The 19,411-nt window shown below is 35.1% G+C and overlaps 1 protein-coding gene across 5 annotated transcripts in view; it reads right to left on the bottom strand.

Annotated features, from left to right (window-relative positions):
• CDH19 (cadherin 19) overlaps positions 1–19,411 on the bottom strand; it is a 115,784-nt gene that overhangs the window by 63,725 nt on the left and 32,648 nt on the right. Inside the window, exon 1 of one of the 5 annotated variants that reach the window (XM_064705774.1) lies at positions 11,356–11,377. The exons of 3 other annotated variants lie outside the window; for them this stretch is intronic. The gene's annotated coding sequence lies outside the window, so the exon portion shown is untranslated. Of the gene's footprint in view, positions 1–4,504; positions 4,686–11,355; positions 11,378–19,411 lie in introns of those variants that run through there. One more of the 5 variants, XM_064705770.1, reaches the window with a different exon arrangement.

The raw sequence follows: 19,411 nt of genomic DNA, 5'->3' as shown, positions 1-19,411 counted from the left end.
TTTTGGTTAGTACTGGGTTGATGAGAGCACGGGGTTGCTAAGTTACATGTCAGGGTCCTTCAGATGGTGGTGGTGGAACTAGCTCTGCCCCTCAGGTGAGGATCCTTCATGATCCAGTCTTGGACTGTCCCCTGAGGGTGGCTCAGGCTCCCAGTGTAAGCAGTTTGTGGTGCTGCTCTGCAGGAGCCACCAGCAGAGCAGAAAAGCTCTGAAAAGCCCGGTCAGAGCCACATGGGCTGGGGCAGCGTGCTGAGTGCTGGAATGGGGAATCCCTGCAGATATCCACCCGTGGGACCAGCAGCTGATGGGGCTGGGGCTGCTCAGAGAGTTACACGGGGAAGGCGCCCCACAGGATGTGAGGAGAGAAACTCTGTGTGTGCATGTGGGGGGACTCAAAGAGGGAATCAGAGAGACCCATCCAGTGCTGTGCACCATGAGGTGGAGATTGCTCTGCTGACCTGCCCAGACTCCTTCCTGGAGAGCAGCATCACTGCCCCTGCCCCAGGCTGCAGGCCAGAGCGGTAGTGTCACTCATAATATTTCATATAGCTCTGATTAAAATTTCCAGGTAACTTGGCCCATTTATTCTGCACACTGTGAAACTGGCCTTATGCTGCGACAGTCTTTGAGTATAGGGTCTGTTTTCCTGTTATCTTGAAGTGGAAAAAAAATTTTTCTTAATATGATCGCTTAACAAAAGAGTTGAGATAAAGAATCGAGTAGAAGAAAATTATAAGTGAGGCCCCAGAAAATGGACCTAATCTTGTAACATTTGTACACCCCTGAAAGAGTGCATATGAAAAGCCAAGCAATCATCACAGTTTATCTCTATGTGACATTTCCAAATGCTATTTATACATTTTCTGGGTCAGTCTTTTATGAAAATAGCCATGTATGCCAGCTATCTAATGACCTGGCATTTGAAACCAATTCAATTTATATGTTAAATTTGATGTTAGGGGAAAACCAATACACTTACCACATTTTCGTTCTGTAAGACTAGTTGTCGTCTTAATTTGTCTGGAAACATCTTTTTATTTTCCAGGAGTATCTCATGAGATATAAAGCAACATAAATCATTCTAGCTCTTCTACTACTGGGAATAATTGTTAAGGGTAAATTTTGGCCTAGTCAATATACATCACAGTGACACATAAAAACAGCACCAACAATGACCTTAATATTCTCCAACAACTATCTGCATCTCATGGAGGAGTGAGAAATCAGCCGTTCAAAGTTGAACTGGGCAGTAACTGAATGCATCATTTTTTTCTGATTTTTTAGCAAAGATGGAAGGTGTATATCCTACTCACCATTCTGAAAAGGTTCTCTATAGGGAAAGGTCTGAGTAACCACAGTCTTTACATTTAACAGGCATTGTCTCTTTAAATCCCGTTTTATTTTTGTAATCTTGGTAGTTAGAGAAAACTCATCACTTTGACTAAACCATCCAAATGTTAACAATGAAAAGCTTCAAACCTTCTTTATGCTGCATGGCAATGAGCACAGGGCATTTGAAATATTTTTAACATAACAATATGATCTATTATTGCTTAATATGCTTGTAAACCTAGTCTTTAACCAAAAATTTTTAAGCAAAACAAAACTTCAAGAACTTTAATTTTCTGCTTTATTCAAGACTGTCTAAAAGATCTGTAAAATACTGGAAGATTTTGTAGACCTATTTTGCAGACCTGGTTAGATTTTAATCACATTAAATACTGAAGATAATATTCAGTCACACAATTCAGTTATTTATTTGTTACTCATATTTTATAATTTATGCTACCAGAGTGTCTTTTGGCTTCCAAGGTGTCAAAATGATGTGTGAAAAGTGAAATGTTCAATGACATCTTCCGTTTCCTCTAATGTTTAGTTAACGGTTTTAAAGTTGTAACAACTGTCGTTCCCTAGTTATAAAAAAATTACATACAGTGCCAACGTAAAAAAGAGTTGTCCCTCCACAAATTGAACATTGTATCAGAGTGCATGTAGTAGAGTTCTCCCTCAAGATAATCTTAGCAATCTTTAGGCATCGTATTTTTAATTCCAGTACTGTATTTGGAGATACAAAGTCTTTTACTGAGGTTTTACTTTCCTTTCTTTTTTTTTTTTTAATGATTTTATTGTAATTAAATATCCTTTTTTCCTTAATTATGTTTTCTTAAAAGGAGTTTGCTTTAACAGTTAGGTCAGTGGCCTGAGACTGAAAGATTCTAATTTAATACCAAGGTCTTTGCTATGTTTGTGTCTCTAATAGAAAGCCTGGGAGAAATGTTCTTTTGCAAACATTGTTAGCAGTTACATCTTGTTAGCAGCAGCAACTGCAATTTCTTCTGTGCTGCAGGCAATGCACATGCAGAGAAGAGACCTTGACACGTGTACCCAAAGCAGAATTATGTCCCCTGCTCTGTCCCATGTGGTCCTGAGCCACATCAGCCTCCTCTGTAATGGATGTGTACCATGTCTGCTTAGCAGGGTCCGTCATGGATAACCAGGATAACCAGGATAGCTGAGATGACCAAAAGACACTCTCCTGACCTCTGATTCATCCATTTGCAGAAACGAATGTGTTTTTGGATAAAGAAAATTGGAAGGACAGATAGGAAAACCATTGTGACACATCTCACTCCCTTTAGCATCAAAGGGGCTGGAACACAGTTGAAATTGAAAAAAAGTTAAGGGACTGTGGTGGAACCTATCTCTATTGCCTGTGACTTACAAAGTAAAAGGAAAATAATGTTTTTTACCTAAAAAGGATCTAATATTTTAAATCAGTATTATCTATTGTATTGTTAAATCTGCTGGCAAAACTATCTTATAAATTAAACTCATTTGAAAAATAGCCAAATATTTCTGATTAAGCTAAACAAGAAGATTCCAAGGATTGTTTTAGAAAACATGATGCAAAGACTATGCAATGGAAATTTCATCCAAAAGTATATACATATAAAGTATTAAATCAAATAAACCAATGAACAATGATGCAAAGCAACAAGTAGACTAAACCACAGACATCATTAAAATATGCCTGTATAACATATAATAAATAGTTTTCTTTTTTCAGTATCAAATTGTTCTGATACAGTCTGAAAATTACTTCATATCAGTAATTGTAAAACATTCTGACATATGAAAGAACTATAAAGGATACTATGAATTTTTCAGTTTTGAATATAAAGTGTGCCTTATAATTGCATAGATTACCTTACACTGGATAAAAGAAGTTAAATTTTACTTCTAATTATGTGTGGCTTTCTCTAGTAGATTTGTGCCTTTGTTCTTTAATTTTAAACTACTTTTCTTAGAGTATTTTGTGAACAAAGCCCTCTCTCATCCTCTCTCCACTACCTAAAAATAAGTCCAAGAATAGATTTTTGTTGTCTAGCTCTTTCACTGATGCATTTTTTAGTCTGTAAAAATGCAAAAATCTGAACTCCAGTTCAGCCCTACATTCATTTCATGGAAATGCTTGGTTCAACACCTCCAACAGAAAAATGCTGAATATTGAAATATATCTTCATAAGTCCTAAAACTGAATCCATAGACCAATTTTTGCACCATAGTGCTCATTCATCCAGGTATAAATAAAAGCAGTATATCTGAGGTGCTTTTGCAACCACAACTGATTCTAAGTAACAGTCTATTAAAAATAATATTATAATCCAAAAGCTGTGTAATTCCCACCAGTTTCATAGCAAAATAATTTGCAGAAATGAAGAAGTTGACACTCAGTATTTTAATAACAAATCAACAAGTATTAAATGTCTCTGGGCTATATTCTACTGGATGCTTTTTGGCTACAGTCTATTTGAAAAGTCTGAGCTTTAAAAATAAATTTTAACTATACCTCTCAATAGAAGTGTTACAAAAGAAACATGCAATGTAAATATTTTGCCAGTGTATGGAATGCGCTGTTCTTTGAAAAACTCATATCAAGAAATTGCCATTTCACACACAAGATCTGACAAAAGTAGAGGCACACATTTTCTGTGGTCTGAAAAACATTGCAGTTTCTGGCTCGGAGATTATAAAGAGAAATGGAAACAAAAATGTGAATGAAAACAAGAAAAAATATTTCCGCCTCTGCAGAGTAACAAGACAAGGAGTATTTCCTATTGTCCTTTAAACAGGAAAATTTTCACTCTTGATGTCACCCTCAGAAATTGCTGGCACACATTCATGACAATAAAAGTGCAGCTGAAACAGCCATAAGCACTCTGTCAGAGCTGAGGGTCTTGCAAAACATGGATTTGTAATTTGAACACAAAACAAGCATAGTGAATATTTCTTCTGGTAAATCTAATTTAGAAATTTGGAATTTCACAGATACAGAAGTTAGTGGACTCTGAAGAAGCAAAAGCAGACCTCTCTAGAGATTTTCGGGGACTTCTGGGTTTGTCTTTGCCTTTTGTGCCTTTTGCACTGGAGACACCCAGATAAATGTTTCAAGTTTGATTTTAGAATAATGTAAATAAAATAAAAAAGTAGAGACATATCTTACCTGTGTAATTTCAGGGCCTTCTAGAGGAATAAAGGAATGGATGTTGCAAAAGTTGGATGAAACATGGGATGCAGAGAAGTAAGCAGTCCTGCTTTACTTCACAAATCCTCAGAAAACTCTAGGAGTTACAGCTTCCTGCCAGTATAAGTCAGTTCTGCTTTTACTTTTGAAAACTCACAGTATGACACTGCTTACTGCATGCTATTTTGGGTGCCCTGAGTAAAACTATGAACACAGGCACTTTTGTGCAAAACATCATAAAGCCTCTCTGATGTTCATTCAGAGTCCAGAATTAAAATGCAGAAGGCTCTAGCAAGCAAAATACAAGCTGATTTTCTTCTTCCTAGTGGAAAAATAAAGTACTCTCTGGCAAGTAACCAGGGTGGTGGGAAGGTAATTTATTTTGTGTGAGAGCATTTTGCAAGTGAAAGGGATATGCCTTCTGTTTAGAGATTAGTCAGGGAAAAAAGTGGTCAATTTAGAGCAGTCACAAAAGTTAGTCAAAGAAGAGAGTTTCTATGGTCTGGGTTTTGCCCTCTGGCCATTTCTTTTCCACCAAATTATTTAGTTTCAAGAATCATACAATCTTCACACTGAGTTAAAAAAAATATGCCCAACATATTGGTTTATTTCCTTACATGTTTTTAGGGACATTAAATGAATGTTCTTGCTTTTGTTATAACTCTCTGTGAAAATTGAATTTTATCTACTAGCTAGTGTTGGGGTTTCATAGTCAAATGAAAAAATATAATAAAAATTAATACAATTTAAAAAACCCACAAAAATCACCTAAAAATATTGTGGAATAACTATGCAACAGGTAATAATTTTCCATAGACATCTTAAGTCAGTTTAGTAAATTTTGAGGATTAATTCAAATATTCATTGTGCCTTTAAAAAAATGAGGATATTTGGTGAGAAAACAAGAACTATGTATTGCAGTAAAACTTCAGCAATTATTATGAAAGGCATGTTTATGGTGGGATAATTTAGAACCTAGTCCTACATCAGTTATAACTCCAGGACAAGAAGATTTCTGAGCACTCCTAAATAGGAAAAAAAAAAGAGAATATATTTTTTAAGACATAATGGGTCCTGGTAATGATAAAACTAAAACTAAAAAAAAAGCTCCAAGCCACCAACCTCAAGAAAAATCTCTCTCCCTTTTTTTTATTCCTCATACAGTCTCAGAAAATTTCTATGTGGAGCTGGAAAATTTCTTTTCTGTACTCCTGTTGCATAATTTTATTTTTTTTTTGGTAATAAAATACGTTATGGACAACTATGGAGATCTTAGTCAGATGTTCAGAAATTTCATGAGCAGAACACAAGATATGGCAAATGAGGAAATGTGACTCTAGAATGGATAATGCTGTCAAACAACTGGGTGAGATCATGGTCTGCAAAGAGAACAGTTCTGGTTGATGCAGATGTGAAGTCTGGTGCCTTGGCTATTGTGGAATCCCTGTTTTATTTATTTACATGTAGATGTCAAAGTCAAATTGACTTCTATCAAACAAACACAAGCACCCCTAATATCACAGATTTTAAAACTTGAATTGAATGGGCTTGAAGTACTACAGGAAAACTGTCCACCTGTCATGCCCACAAGAATCACTTGTGAGTCTTTTGAGGATGATTTCCTGAAAACTTCTTGAAGATTATCTCATACTAATGACTTAAGTATAAGTAACATAATTTCAGTATCAGGCTGGAAATGAATACAGTTTATCAACTTATAAACACTTTTGGCTTTAAGATGTAGATAGATCAGCTAATATTTTTTCTCACATCAAGGCAAACATAATGTTATACAGCTAAAGGTTCCTTGACAACACTGTGTTTCTAGTACACATTATTTAATTATTCATGAAATTATCAAAACCAAGCTGACAGAGATTTATTTCTGCTGGTCTTACCTCAGGTATTTTTTGTCTGTGCTAGAAAAAACTTATGTCTAAATCTTGACATTAGATTTGAGTAAGGGAATCAAAATTAACTAAGATCACATATTCATATCTTCTGCACATTTTATCAAACTTCATTTTTTGTTTGCTTGTTTTAAGAAACAGGAATGTTTGGTGAGAGCTGGTGTTTAGTGAGAATGGTTACTTCTTACTCTTCATTCATGGTCTGACATCAGCTCTGTACAGACTGAGGTAGAGCAAACAGAAGAATGTGAAGAGGAGACGGACATTCTCCTAAGCTTTGTGGAAACTGAAAAAGTGTAATTGGAATTTAGAAATATGTTGCCATCTACCACCTGGAAAAAAAATGCTTTTTATGAACTACATTTCTCACTGACTTTCTACTGATAAAGAAGAGGTGATAGTTCATTCACCAAAGCAGAATTAACTAGACACAGATGAAAGAAAGGGCCAAACCTATTGCTGGCAGATGTCCTGTCAGCATCCTCATTTACTGAAATGAGGATATCCTCATTTACTGAAAATGCTGGATCTTGTCACAGGATATAATCTAAGCAAGATGTGTCATGTGAAACAAACATAACTGAGCCACAGAAAGCAAACAAAAATGGAAATTCCTTGGAAATGCTTGTTGAAGAGCTGATGAAGATGGCTGGGCAGAACAGTGGCCAGGTTTTTGAAGAGGTGAAGACTTGGTATGTGGCTATAAGGAAAAAGCTAAAGCTTGTACAGGCTGCACCTAAAAAAAGTAGTCTAATGAAGGCTAAATCACACAATTATGAGAAAAAATTTCTAACTCAGAAGAAAGCACAAACTTATTCCCAGTACAATGTTCTCATGTGATCAACAGTCTCTGCTTCTCTTTGTGTAGGCACCTTTTAATGATCAGCAGGCTTTTTGATATTAACATAGAGATGAAATAATTTGGACCACCATCTACGAAGGAAATCTTTTACCTCTGTTAGCTCTTTCCTGATCTCACAGAACATGTTATTTCCTCCAGAGAAGAACCTCAGCTAAATGGGAGAGATCAGCAGAATAACTCTACTCACCACCTGAGCAAAATTTTCAGGAGGTTTGGAGTTGTTGAGTCAATTTTTATTCTCTACTAAATAAAAAAAAAGGAATGAGTTTTTACAGAGAAAACAAGAACAAAAATACAGTTAACCTGTTTGGGGTATTTTCTTTCACTGCCTTTATCATAATTTAAAATAGGAGTTTAATCCATCCAAAACATGGAGCTTAAATTAGGTGTTTGCTTAGAGGTAAGAGCATAATAAATTTGGAATTAAAATATATATATATAATTTAAAGCTTGCTTGCTGATCAGCCAATTATAACATGATATTTATTGACTTCTTTTAAATATAAACCTGAAATATAGTGTTCAATCATACTTTATGGATATATGTGTACATACTATAACAACTTGAAGAGACAGTCTTAAGAATTCAGTAGAGTTAATTACCTTTTATTTTCTCTTTTCTAAAGAAAATATATTCCATTTTTCAGAAACTGAACAAAAATAAAGGTGGAGAAACCCAAGAGAATTGTTTGTCTTTTTAAAAAACAAAGAACTCTGTAAATTTTTTAAAGGGGTCATTTTTCATTCAAGGAGATTCGTGCTTTGACATTTACCTAATTGGACTGAAGTAATAAGATTTCTCTCTCTTGGGTTCACTCAGTTCACTGATATCAGAATAAGTTGAATTTATTCAGTGAAGGAAAGGAAGTCTGGTGGGGAGAGGGACAGAATTTCCATGATTTCAAGGGGGATGATTCTCCCATACCACTTCTGTTCATCATGGCTGAGATCATGGCTCCTTGGAATATGCATTTCAAATTTTCATCAAGCTAAAAAGAATTAATCCAGGGTAGGTAAAAGCCAGCACAACACTTGTGGAAAATGGAAGTGCTGGGAAAATAGGAGGAGTTTCATTGCTCACAATAGCAGTGAAGCCTTTCAGAATATCTGTATCTCTGGATCTGTATCCCACAATTCAGTATAAGAATTGGTGGGATTTGTGTTATTTGTTTTGTTTTGTTTGTTCTTTTTTTTCGTGTTGTTGGGATCTTTGCCATTTCTAGAAGGAGATTTAATGGGGATTTTGATATGCAGCTTTTTCTAAAGCTAGTCTTACTTATAACCACTTCAGGGAGGTATAGCTTCAAGAGGAACCAAGTGGAATCAAGAGAGCACAGAAGTGAGACCTTGAGGGCTTCATAGGCTGAAATACAATAACTTTTTCTTTCACTCCTGAGAAGTCTCCTGTCACTATTCAAAATTAATATACGATGCTGAATGTTTTTGGGTTTTTTTTCATGCATCTTTTTTCCCCTCCCTTTCATCTTTAGTAATTTTGCAACTAGGATTCCATTCCCACTAAAGTATCTTACAAGTCACAGCTTCTGGAAGAGAAGATAGAAGTTACACATGAGTCACTGTAAATACAAAAATGCATGGATTTATCTATTATACTAATGAGAGTCTTTTTAATTGAATTATCTGGAATCTATTTAAAAATAATTTTCTGTATTTTCTAATATTATTTTAATATTATTTAATGATGATCTTGTGCATTTTTTTTTATTTTCTGTGTAATGAATTTTTTTTTTCCAGAGGGAAAAATGTTTAATGAATTGCAACAAAATATAATTACTTATGACGGCACTTATTGGCTTGTTTGAAAAGCCTGTGGAAATGGTACATAACCAGTCATTAAAAGAATCTGAATATCTCACTGTAATCAATGTTTCCAATCATATTTCCTCTCTCTTTTACTTTCCTTTACCCTTCCCTTTTTCTTTCTCAGTGAATATTGTCATGATAGAATACACTGTGTTTGGAAAATAATATTCAGATACTGATTATCTTTTTCCCCTCTGTTTCTATTCCCACCACAAGATAGAACCAAATAAGAATGAATTCAGAGCAGGTAAATCTTCTAGATGATCCCCTGAAAGAAATGGAGTTCTCTTATTGTCTCACAATTAAACAGTGTTTAGATATAAATTGAATGAAATAGGGGATGTTATCTCTTCTCTTTCTTTAGCCTGAGGTCTCATGCTGATGATCAGATCCTAAGAGCCTGAATTGGGCTGGTAAGTAACTCGTAACTGTAAGTAACTCGTGCATATTCTCCCTTCTCCTACAGAGAAGACAGTGCCTATCATGAGATACAGATCATATGTAGTGCAGTGCAGAATTCAGCTGTGAATAACAGAATATGTAGAAGAATAGCAAGACAAATATTTTTTTCCATTTGTTTACATACCCCTCATACACTTTTTCACATACATGATCAGTTGCCTACAAATGTTAGAGCCTTTCTACTTCAATGTAAGTAGCAATATGTCTTCGTGCACCCACTTGCATGTAGAAAAAAAAGCATGAAAAAAGAAATATTAGAAATATCAAATGTATGTTTATGAAGAAAAAATATAACTGTGTCTGATCAGCCCAGTATCCTGCTGCATTATAATGTCCCAATTTGAAAATAAGCGTAAAATTAGTACCGGAACTGGAATAGGGACTACAAAGCTGGGGCATTTATGGAAGAGATACTTATGTACAAATTTCAGTGGCAGAAAATAACTGTGCTGGATTAGTTCAGAAAAACTAAATTAAATTTTTTAATTTCAGAAATGTCAATGTGTTTTGGTTTGTTTTCTTTATTTTGTTTAATTAATCCTCATGACATTTCAATTCTGAAAATGAAAGAAATCAAATAAAACAAAATAAAATGAAGGATTGTAACCTGAAGAATTCCATAATGTCAACACTTCATCCCATATGCCACCAGCTAAGCTTAAATGATAGCTTGGAAGGCAATTGTGTAAATTTTAAATCCTTTGAGACGAGCTGCTGAGTAAGGATCCAACATTTATCACTTTTGCCATGAGGAAGATGAAAATAGGATGCCAAATATTATTTTATTTTTGTTAATGGGTGCTAAAAAGGTTACATAGGACAAAGTACCCTCAATCTATGCTCAGTGTACCACCCTAAACCTCTACCTTGTTTTGATTTCTAGGGCATAGAGGTAAGGAGTAGAGCAATTTTTTTGAGTTATCTGATTTCTTAGAATGAAAAAACTGGGATTTTTTATTACACCCTGAGAAAAAGTTTTTCAGTCAGCAAAAATGAAAGAAGAACCTTGCTTTGTTTAACAACAGTGCCACCTCCCATTTTGTTTAGTTTTGGGTTTGTTGCTTTTTGTTTTTGTTTTTGTTTTTTTATCCCTAGGTATTCCCCTCTTCAATCCCTTTTTCTAATTCAGAGGGAAAAATGTTTTCCTTTTTTTCTACATTGAGCTTCAGAGGTAAATGCTTAAGAGAAGAGAATTTAATGCAGTTTACAGTTGTATTCTGGACACAACAATTATGCTAACTTGTTTTCTTTCATTTTTACCTAGGGGAACCTGTGACTGGGTCTGTACCATCTGCCCTGTGTGGTGGGCCAATGCCTCCACCCAAACAGAGCTGTCGGAGGGGGAGTGCCCACTGCAAACCTCAGACTGCAGCAATTCCCAATTCTTTCTCTTGGGGTAGCAATGGGCAGCAAGGAGGGGTAATGGCTTTGAAGTAAAAGAGGAGGGATTTAGATGAAATATCAGGACGAAATTCTTTGAAGTGTTGAGACACTGGAACAGGTTGCTCAGAAAAGCATGCCTGCCCCATCCCCAGAAATATTTAAGACAAGGTTGGATTTGGGCCTGGTTTAGTGCAAGGTATCCCTGCCCATGTTGGGGAGCTGAAACTGGATGACCTTAAAGTTCCCTTCCAACTCAGATCACTGTGATATTCTTTTCTATGATTCTATGATCTTTAAATATCAAAGACATGAAAGATAGCACTGAGTAACTGCTCTTTGCAAAATGTTCCTATTTGATCTACGAGCAGGACAGGCAAATGCAAATGTACCTCGCTTCACTGGCCGCTGTGTGCAGTCTGCCAATTAGACCAGCTGATGCCCTGACGTGAAGTCTACATGAGTAACAGCATGGAAAGGCATTGACCTCGAAGAGTCAGAGTCAAGCAACAAACAAGACCTTGTGTGACAAAATCTGGGGAGAAAAATGAGCCGGTTAAATGTGGTATTTCATTGTAAACTGAAAATATTCACAAAGCCTCTTCCTTGTAAAAACGTTATCTCTTCATGTGCTTTCCTCTTTGGTACCAAAGATATTTGTTAATAAGTAATTATTTCTATGAATTTGTGTTGTAAATATCTTTACCCACTGGAGAGGGAGGAATGGATATATATGCACATAGTTGATAGTGATGTATCAAAAGGAAAATTAAAATATAGTACAAATAATAAACAGAGATTTTTAAGCTGTTTTAATTTTTGGAAGTGGGAGTTGTTTGGAATAAGTTGGAAAGTTGTGTAATGATACTGAAACAGTCTTGGGAGGGACAATTTCACAGGATTTGGGAAACTTTCTGCTACTGGAGGACACACAAGAATCAAAGGAAAAAAAATCTGGGGGGGAGGTGCAGGGGAGAAAGGCACATCTCCTCTCCACAGTTATGCAGAAGTCCAGCCAAAATTAAATATGTGTAGATGATGTAAGTAGGCTGTGGAGAGAGGGTAGGAAGAGATCGACTGTTCTAAATTAAAACATCCAGTTCATCTTTCCAAGAATAAGCCAGATGGAGAAACTGTGACTGGATTGGTCTGGACAGTAGCCAGATGGAGGACCAGTTATTCTGGCAGCCAGGAGAAAGGAGAGAGCAACCTATGGGAAGCACAGCAAGGTCCCAGACAGATGAAGATGTGAGTAGCCCAGGAGCAAGGTCAGGCCTGCCTTGGGCGCTGGCCAGCTCACCCGCAGCAAGATGGGGAACAGCTTGTGCAGTGGTCAAGCTGCTGCCTTGAGGAGCCAACCCACCTCCGAGTCTATGGCAGGGCGGTGGGGCTTCACACAGGGAAGGATGTTGATAGCAAAAGAAGCTATTGTTGTCACTGGATGACTCTGCTCTTTAGGGAAGGTTTAGAGAAGCTAAATCTAGCAAGGATGAAATGGGATGCTTGGATTCTGTTGTTTTATTAAACAAAATCTACTTTTTTAAAATTAAAATCTACTTTTTTTTACTTTTCACCTTGGCCAGATAACATGCTTTCCGAAGTGGAAATTCAAATTTCCCAGTATTTTCAAGATCAGCAGTTTTTGTATTTATGTCTAGTCTCAAATTTGGCCATTTTGACAAAAGTTTTTTTTGCATCATGTGTTTGTAGGTGAATATTTTATAAATGGTAAAGTCTTCCTTTCTCCTTAACAAAATTCCATGTCTGTTTGCAAATGAAGATTTGAAATCTGAAAGTTTGCACCATAAAACTCTGAAAAATGCATGTGACAGAGGAAAACTGAGTTATTAATCTAGAAGCTAAGATACATGGACAATATATATACATGTAGCTTCTTTCACAGGTACTAGTATGCTAAAAGTACCTAAAAGCAGGGTTTATCTGCTTGGGTACACTTCTGATTTTGTGTGATTGTATGTAACCTTAGAAAATAGATCTGCTTTTCATTAAAATGACACAGACTGAAGTAGAGATTAGTATAGCTCTGTATTTTATCTCATCTGAATTACTTCAGGTATTATATGTGCCAGACAACTAAACATGTCTTGTATGCTGTGGAGCATTCTCATAGTTATGGCAGCTACCTGGTCAGAATATGTAAGATCACTGAAGCTGGTTTGAAAAGGAATATCAGGGCTAAATTTAGCAAAGAGTGTAGCCACAGCTATGTAGTTCTGCACTGCATTATATGGACTTGACAGTTTTTTCCTTTAGCCATTGTATTTCCATTTTACTACCTCGTAGAACTGCAGTTTCCCAATAAAGAAAACTTCTAAATACAAACAGTGTTGCAGGTCTTTGCCACCATCAGTCAGGACTGTATGAAGAAAGTAGCAGTTTCAAGATTTACAGCTTGTTAATTTAAACTGTGTTACAGAAAACAAATTCAAATGCCATGTGCCATTGCAAGCTCTGTATTAAAAGTTTGCTCCAGGCCTGACCTGCAGAGAATAATTGCTGCATAGTCCCTCATACAGCTCTAAAATAAGTAAAAAAAAAGAAAAACATCTACTACGCCTATGTCTAACAAGACAATCAGGTTATCAGATTTATCAGATTTCCATTGCCAGTGACTCAGGGCCTTTCAGTCAGTGAGTGATGATATAAATGCCTTATAAATGGACTATATCTTTGCACCTCCTTTTTCAAGAAAGCAAGCTCAGCCTTCGAGCTGTGCAGAACAAGGTCATTGCTAGTTATGGACTACAGATTTTGTGTTGTTTAATAATTATGTGATTTTGTTTCTCTTTCTTTGGCTTTTTAAAATTGTGCAGCTCTGTATAGACATTCATTTTTCTGTATAGCTCCATACACTTTGATAGCTGCTTGATATCCATATTCAGCAGCTGTGTTTGGTGCAGAATGAACTCTCTATGACCCCGGAGTGAAATGCTGCATGGAAAAGGGGACGCACAGGATCAGAGAAAAAAACCTTAAAATTATGGGCAGGGAATGGTGCCAGAGATGACATACCAATGTTTTTGAGGAGGATGTAACCTGGTAACCTGAATCAACATGTAAAACATGCAGAGACAGTGCATTTGGATCCGACATGGTCCTGCAGACCAATGAGGAAAGATCAAGATACTACAAATGGGGGAAAAAAAAAAAGAAAAAGGCTTCAAGCAGTGATGGGGAAGATGTTAACCATCCCAAGAGCCAGCTACTTCCACCGAAAGGCTACAGATGCTGATGCTTCAATGCAAAATTTCCTTTAACCCTCGCTGAAGCTACTGACCTTAGCACACAACAGGCCACTAGAAATGATGAAAGAAAAATAAAGTGAACATACCAGGAAATTTGAGCACAGTAATTCTAATTGTCCATGTTTTTAACTATGACTTATTAATATGGTAATTGTGATAATATTAGTTATTATTTCATTTTATTCTTGAGACTATAATTTGAAAAAAACGTTCTTGATTTTTAAGAGAATGTATTTGATGCCCTTTGTTTATAACAAGATTTGAGACTAATAAATTCCAAAGGAATTTAAGCAGCCCATTCTACAAATCAGGTGTACCAAAAAATCTCGTAGCACAAGTTTGAATTTACCACAGTGTTTTGGAATTTGAGATTCTCTGTTACTCAAAAGATAACATTTTCCCTATAGCATAAAGATTTTGAGGCAGTCAAGAAAAAAAGGTAAATGCTTATAAGTAGATATTTACATGTCTTTGCTCAGCATTCTGAACATAGTAAAAATTTATTTGGTCCACACAAAGAAAAACCCAATACAGATAATAAATGAAAAAGTGTTGCATTCTCATTTCAGCTAAGAGATTCAAGAGGAAGATTTAAGAGGGTGTTTAAAACTTTAGATTTGCAATCTCTTCCTAGGTCAAAGCATATATTCTGCATGTTTAATTTTTGCTATGAATAAAGTAATTTTCATTAATTTAATAATTAATTTTATAAATTTTAATATATATAAATTTACCTTCAATTTTATAATTCTAAGCAATAAACTAAGTTCTCAAAAAAATGACATGCAAACAACATACCACATCAATTCGATGATGTATAAATTGATACCTTCTCCTGCATCATAAAACTTTCTGGAACCTATATTTCTAGGAACATTAGCATTCAAACGTTTCTTCGTCAACACAAGAAATAAATTTTGTTTTCAGTCTAGTAATGATATTTCCAGAGGAAGTTATTTCATTACATATCACAGATTATTTTTTCTCCATTAATTTATCTAACTAACCAGATACAATAGGTTTATGAAAAATTTTATGCCATTAGGAATTTTCCAAAAGATCATATTCAACAAAAGTAGAAACAAAGTATACAGAAAAATACCCTAATATTCATCAAACAAGGCAATAAGTCTTTCTCATCTTCCTTTTTCAATGTGACCTAATAGTTACAGATTTTAGCATGGTAATTTTTATACATAAACTTTTACAATCATTCTTAAAATAAGAAATATTGAAAGGGAATGTGCAGGTTCAAAAATGTAATTTGTGGCTAATAAAATTAACACAGGAATATTACAAGAAATAATATTCATTCTCTAGAGGTCAATGATACAGCATTTCATTTTTAGTTGTATTTGACTTTCTGCCCTTTTTGCTTCAAATGCAAATACGTTGTCATAAACTACTTCACTCTTTCATGTTACACCTTTAACACTTGATTTAATTTCATAAAACCTTCAAACTAATAGAAATATAATTCTGTAAAAAAAAATAAGGGTACTGCTCAAGAAATAAATGTATTCTGAAGTGTTACCCCAGAAGGTTAATAATATTATTAGTTTTTCCTAGTATGAACAGAAATGTCAAGGAGACTCTAAGAAATAGCATTTTCACTGTGTTAGGTACCATAGCCAAAGACAATAGAGTTCCTTCATGCAAATATATATATACCCTAAATATTTAAATTAAAAATCAGAGGTTCTTTTTAAAGATTGTCTGATATTCATAAATTAAAGACAATAATTCATCATCTGTATTTGATCTATTTGTTTTGAGAATAAATAGGGAAATGTCAGAAAAGGGATATTCTTTCAACAGCAAAAAACCCCCAAAACAACCTGGGTAAATTTGTATGTTCATAACACAGCACTTCCAGTACAGAGAAATTATCATCTTTGAATTTACCAAAGATGAGTCTGTGAGTCTGAAAATCTAAAGATTTTCCAATAGCTTATGGAGGCATAAGAATTTGAATATTCTGTTTAGTAACTGTAGCAGGTCAGGAACAGGTAGAAAATGTTCTGAGACTTCAGCTTCTGTATATTGCTATTAAGGAAGCATAGCTACAAGCACAAATGAAAACTATATATTCACAGATATTTTTTAAAGTAAAAAATTTGTCTACCTTTGCTTTCTTTTTACTCAGTTCTTGATAAATTCAAATTACTTTCTTGTCTTAAGGGAAAACAAGTATTCCTGGTGTTTAGTACAGGTAAAATGCATCTTGGCTATGTTTAACTATACCGATCACTTCAACCAATTTTGTACCAGAATTTTGCATCAACCTATTGCATCAATATTTGCAAGGTACATACTTCCTGTTCACTAAATGCAATATCCACCCTTCTTTATCTATATTATAATAAAAGTTACAGGGATAAATACTTAAAATAATTTTTAAAAATATTTTTGCAGATCATGCATTCTTCTGAGAATATTTATGACCATGAATTTCAAGAGTACTTAAAATATGTTTAGCAGAAATTTGGAATAAATGCAGCACCAAGACAGAGGTAACTGCAGGAACATTGGAATAGCCACATTGGATGAGACTGAGGTCTACCCAGAGTTGGAGCCAGTTTTCAACAGTTTGTAATGTTAACTGATCCAGAAAGCTATCAAAGGAAGGTAGCAAACCAATATAAGGTAACATGATTCTCTCTTCTTTTTCTGAACTACTCTTATCAATAGCCTGATCAAATCCTTAAGCAGTTTCAGGTTGCTTCAACACCTTCAGCTTGAAGACGAAAAAGGTAAAAAACATTTCCAACAGAGCAGAGTAAATCTGGAAGAGAGGACAGGTTTCTGAGAAGGTGATAATATTTCAAAATGGCCCAAATAACTGTGGCCTTTCCACAGAGTAAATAAATAAAAAATATGTGTCAATTCCTTCCACTGTGGTGGGAAAAGGACTCTGCACAAGGCTCAAGGACTGGTTAAGGTGCATTTCTTGAAAAAATAATGAGCAAATTAGGATCTGAGCAAATAACCCCAATAAAGTCCTTATGTATAAACATTGATAAGTAAAAATTTACCATCTCACCCATAAGATTTGGGTTCAGATTTGTTCTATTTCTTGTTTTTGGAGAAGCTTAATTAGCGCTCCAGGGGCTGGAATGATTTCCCATATGAGTATCATAAAGGTGTTCAGCCCAAAACACAGAGTCTTCCAAAGTATAGCATAAATAAATAAATAAATAAATAAATAAATAAATAAATAAATAATTGCTTAGATCCACATGAAAAGTATTTGCTAGAAAGAAACAACACTACCAGGTATTATATATCTGTAGAGGTGTCTCCAGATTGTAGCACATTTAAATTCTTGCTCAGGAAAAAAGTGGGGAAATTGGTAAAATTGTTGTGATGATTTTTTTGGGGTTTTTACCAGGCTTGAAATAAAGCAGCCAACAGAACAAGAAAACAAGGAGTGCTATTCACATCATCAAATATATCCAACATGAGAAAACCAGCAATCTGTTATAAGCTAAAGCTCAGCTATATAACAAAGGAAACAAAATCAGCTGCGTAGTAAAATACATAGAAATGAAATATGACTTGACATTAAATTGGAAGGCTGAAAGCTGGTAATTGTTTTTAAATATGGCACCAAATTAAGAAACAGTTGGTATTTGCAAAGAACAGATGTTAAAGATCATTATTATAACCACTGGCAATATTGTATCTTATAATATGCACTATACCAGCACAAAATAGCATAGAAGGAAATAATATCTCTGTTGAAAATACAGTTTTATGAGCAAAAAACTGTCTTGGTTACTATTAATTGAGATCCTAAATATATAGTACATGCTTTAAGTAATCTAAGAGTCACACTTTGCTTATAAAAAGATAAAGTAGAAAAAAAGTTCATCAATCTCTATGAATAAATAAAGGAGCATAAAGACCTTTAAGAGTGACACCTCATGTAGTGATAAGTGGAAAAGAGCTTCTCACATCTGCAGTGGAGCAGATGACAAACATCATTACTCTGAACATCCATATCAGCATCTAAGTTACACGCACATTTGAACAGTGCAAATGCACTACTCCCAAAGGGAGATGTTACTGCCTGCTTCCAACCACGGGAAAGAACAATGTTTCTTGTACCCTGGGGTAAATATTTGCAGTCTAGTTTGCAGTCCGTGGGACATTCAATTAAGACCTTAAAGGAAAATATAAAAATGTAAACCAGTATACTATCTAGTTCACTGCTTAAGCAGCTAATATATGAAACAAGAAGAAATTACTTGACAGAAATCAAATATGCATACAAAACCTGCAGAAGAGTTTCCAGGAAAAAAATCAAAAAAACAACATCCTTTTTAAACCCGGAATGTGCCCTAGGCTCAGTAATACCAGGGTGGAGAGGTTTGGTTTTGTTTTGTTTTGGTCTTTTTTTCCTGGAGTAAAAGGACTGTCAAAAGGTGAAAGACTAGATCAGCTTTGAGAAAGGCATTCTGGTAATCGTCCACCTTGATGCTTTCTTCTATTTTTTGCTGCTTTGTCTCCCTAACATGAGTATAAAAAGGAGAGATTCTCTTAAGAAAGTATGAGCCTTCTTTTTGTTAAGGATGGCAGCAATAACTTCAGTGCACACATTAGGAAAACAGATAAATGAAAAGCCAGGGATTTTCAGGCACTAAAAATATCTTCTACAGCTTGAACTTGACTTGGAAGTCCCAAGTTGTGCTTTAATGTTGCTGCTTATTATACTTATATTTTATTTGCTCCTTTCCTACCATCTAATAAGGAAACTGAAACTGCAAGGATAAAAAAGACAGAGAGGGAAAGACATACATAATGCAATTCATACAAAAGTGCTCTAAGTGGCTCATTTAGATATAGTTTTGACATATGGGCTAAATTAAGACTTTAAATAGTGCAATACATCTTTTAATGCCAAAGAAATAGTATAAATGGGACTCAATTAATGAGCGGAAAATGTAAAAGACATTCTGGAAAAGCTATAAATTGCTTACTAAAATAAACCAGCAAAATTAATAGATAATGACTCTTGCAGCTCACTGTCATGTCCTCTTAACCACAACATCCATCAGAAAAAAAACATGCTTAGACCCAGTTATTTTACTTATTGAAGCTGCATGATTGAACACTCTGATGAGGATAATTGAAAATCTCCTAAACTGCCAGCACAGAGGTAAAGCAGGACTGCAGATAC

This window comes from Zonotrichia leucophrys, chromosome 2 (assembly GCF_028769735.1).
Source record: "Zonotrichia leucophrys gambelii isolate GWCS_2022_RI chromosome 2, RI_Zleu_2.0, whole genome shotgun sequence".
NCBI classification, from domain to species: Eukaryota; Metazoa; Chordata; class Aves; order Passeriformes; family Passerellidae; genus Zonotrichia; species Zonotrichia leucophrys.
This window is presented reverse-complemented; position numbering and strand designations above follow the sequence as displayed.